This window comes from Corvus hawaiiensis, chromosome 5, assembly GCF_020740725.1.
Source record: "Corvus hawaiiensis isolate bCorHaw1 chromosome 5, bCorHaw1.pri.cur, whole genome shotgun sequence".
Lineage (NCBI taxonomy): Eukaryota > Metazoa > Chordata > Aves > Passeriformes > Corvidae > Corvus > Corvus hawaiiensis.
In genome coordinates, this window is record NC_063217.1 from 10575884 (window position 1) to 10579890 (window position 4007).

Below are 4007 nucleotides of genomic sequence, written 5' to 3' on the forward strand. Positions count from 1 at the left end.
TCTCAGAAATCTGAACTTTGCCTGGGATTCCTTTTCATGTTTGCAGTAAGAAAAAAATAAATAGGAAATGCAAATTTAAGAAAAATATTAATGACATGGAAGTAATTGAAACCTTTGTCTCTGTCATGCATGCCCCACCAATTTATATATTTACTGGAGACTTGAAATAGTTTTTTCAAAGTGCATGTATACTTGCAACATTGAGCAGTAACCTAAAACATACCAGAAATTACACTATTTCACAAGGTGGGTTAGGGCAGAGTTATTTTAGATCCTTTATATTAAACATTTATTTGACTGTTACCCGTGTACTGAATATAGTTTGATGAATTCCATGAAACTCTCCTTGGATGGCAAAGGCTGCTCTGTCTCTGATTGCCTGCTGTAATTTTTTCTTGTCAGTATAGGAAGCTCAGAAGTAGGTTCATGTTCTTTACCTCCTGCAAAACACAGCGGTGATACAGAACAGTAAGATCTCAGCAGATGCTGCTCTGTCCTCTCAGTTTTTCTGCTGCTGGCCCAAAGCAGCCTCATGTTTGGAACTGTATCATTTACACATCACTTAGAAGAAGGATTAGCAGAGCTGTCAGAAAGCAAGCTGCAACATGGATTTGGGGTGGTGACTGGTATGCTCTGAGACAGAGATCCCTGCCCAGACAATCCTTTGGCCTGATCCAGTGTGACTCAGTGACACAGCATTTATGTCAGTCCTTCCCTGCCCTGCTCTCCCCTGCCCATCTCTCCCTTCATATTTGCTCAGAAGCCAGAGCTCTGACTGAGGATTTAGTCAAGATCTGCCCAAAGAGAGATTTCCTGCCTTCCTGGACAATTCCATAAATATTTGGGTAGAGATTCTGTGTAGTTCCCATGCAGCTGAGATTATAGTAGTACAGAGAGAGGTAATCAACTCAGATCCAAAGGAGTGCCACCTACAAGCCAGTCTAAGGCAATACAGCAGGGAAGAGAGATGGTTGGCTTTGAATGACTACTCCAGACACTGGAGAAAAAAATAATGCAATCACCAGTTTCAAAGTTTATCCTATTTTATTTCTGAAAGGAAAGTTTTAGCTCCTTTCTTGGGGCCATGAATTACAAGTGGAGGCACAAATAAATTAGCTGTCTTAGGGACACAGCTCAGGATGTATCCCTGACTTTAGCATTTCCCATAGCCTGGCCAGGATGCCTCCTGTCTGTTCTGTGGCACCCAGCTATACCATCTACTACATAGGGAGTAAAAATATCTGCTGGCATTCCCCAAATGCCAAGGGTCTGCATGAGCCCAGGGACACACTACACAAAAAGCCACCAGCTGGAGAATTGTGCAAGACAGTTCATTCATTTGTAAGTTTTTACATCTTTATATAGAACTCTCTCAAAACAAACTCCATGACAAGGTGGGACATCACAGGATGACTTTTTACAGTCCTAATTTCAGCTGAGGCCCCCCAAAGATCAGGTACCTGTGCAGGGCTGTGGAGGCCATGTGCTTGCTCTCAGATTGCAGCATGCACCCTGGCAAGGCAGTCCTGCTCCAAATCTCCCTGTAAATCCAGACCTCCACGTTTCAGGTAGCAACAGCTGCTGCTGGAGAAAGAGAAGTGGAAGCTGTGCATTTCTCAGCTCTAGGACTTGAAAGTCAGAGCTGCAGGACACAGCAAGGGAAGAGCAGTCCTGCTGCTTGTGATCAAAGAGCGTTTAATCTTTTCTGACTGCATGCTTTCCCTTCTCCCCTCCTCCCCTTGAATAATCTCATTCCCAAACCCAAAAGAGAATCTGAAATAGAAATATTTATGTATTTACACTGGGCATGCTCACAAGGCTATCTCTCTCTAACATTCAAGGGAACATAAAAAAAATCCTGTCTTTTAGGAATATTCACAGCAAGAAGAAGAGAAAAAAACCCCAACACAACAAAAAGCAAATAGCAGTGATAAATTTACTGTGAAACCTCTGCCACATTGTTTATTTATTCACCCAGCAGTCCACAGGAGTTCACACAAACTCACATATTACCACCCTTAAGTCATAGTAGTTAAATAAACATTATTTCAGTTGGGGCAGACCTTAATTTCCCATACTTCATATACATTAATAAACATTTCCAGATTGTGATGGGGTTCCCATGTAAATGAAGATGGGCTAAAATGACATTATCACTGCCTGCTCAGTTGCACTTCCTGTAGTATTCTGCAGTCTTCCTTGAGATAGCAAGAAACCACCAGTTACACTAAAATGAAGGCAAATTTATTATTAGTTCTAACAGACATTTTATTCATGTGCAAATGACAGGATAATAGAACTGTTGTTTGACAGCTTGCAGAGAAAATTGTAGCTTTCATCATCTTAGATGATAAATTTTTCCTAAAATAAAATGAACACTCATGGAAGAAATTGGAATTAGGGTTTAGACAGAGAAAAGAATATGACAACTATTCTACTTAAATGAATCAATTTCTGTGATCTCACAAGAGGCAAAAATACTTTGGTTCAGAACAAGCCAAATTCAGGCATCACTTAGCAAGCTAAATACTTGAAGAGGCCAAAATATTTGCAGAATTTAATAGGAAAAGTGGTAAACTCACTTTCAGATTCTTAAAGTGAATTAGTTTACTGAAAACAAGCAATTTTACACTTTTTTGTTGTCCTCATGTTCCAGAAATCTCACACAAATGATTTTTTTTTTTTTTGGTGGCTTGATTGCAAAAGCCTATTAAGGCTGCTAAGCAACATCTAGTATTTGTTACAGGATTTTGAGTCCTGGATCTGAACAGGAACACTTTTCTTTTGTAAAAAACCTAGTTATACAGGTGAATTTAAATATTTTAATAGCGAGAACAAGGAAATTCCAAGACCTCCCAGAGGATTTGAAAAATAAACTGCTAATCAGAATTGGGAGAATGGGTTTCTCTCTGTGCAAAGAACATTACTGGGAAGTTCTCTTTTTATATATGAGCCTTGGCATGGGGAATAGAAAACATAAGCATTTTTACAGCTGTCAAAAACGAATTTAAGGCTGTTCTGTTCACAGAAAAATACATTTTTTTTTAACAATTTAAAGGATTAGTTTGACCTTAAGTAAATAATTCCATTTCAAGACAAATGGTTATTTTGCATTTAAAACTAATAAACTGTGAAAAATAATAGTTTCTGCAAGTACTCCAACATCAATTCAATCTACTCCAGTTTCCAATTTGCAAAGGTGAGAAAAATAAGATGGTTTCCCAAAAGTAACTCAGAATCCTCAAAATAAAAAAGCCCACAAAAAACCCCACCAAAAATTATTATCCATATGCTGATGTCAGCAAAATTACCCTCTTTTCTTTCCCAGGCTTTATCCCCAAATGCTAATCTCTGGGAAAATGTGAAATTGAGACATTTCCAAAACTTTTCAGAAGCCTAGAACTTCTTTGAGACTCCTTAAGGCACTTCTTTAATTACCAAACCATTAACCCAAAGAAGAACATTAAGTGATGTTTTATTTTAGAACATTTATTTTAATCTGTAACAATTAAGCAACAAGCGTTGATGTGTACAATTATTATTTCTTAAAACTTGAGGCCAAGGCTGGGACCCCCAAGCCCAAGCTGTGTGCTAGTCTAGTCTTCTTTTTATGACTCCCTCAGTTCTCTCAGGGATTACATTTTGTCTTGGACTCTCCTCTTGGCTCTTAAGTGCTCTGATCCAGGAACCAAGAAGAGCAGGACCCAGAGCATCACTCTAATATACCTACACAAAGATAATCAGACCCTTCAGACAACACAGTCACTGCTCTTTTGCTTTAAAATACAAATAGGAGGCACCTGCTGGTACTTCTAGTAGTCTGGTGGAGTCCAAATGGCATTTAGAACTGTTCCATCTCAAGGAAATGAAGTTTCCATCACTATGTTCTTCCTATTTTACATCTGGACAAGACTCAAATGCTACCAAAAGGCAGAGGTCAGCTGATACAACATCTCTGAGATTTTGCATCTGTTGATGAATTTCAATTTTTCATATTATAACAGAAT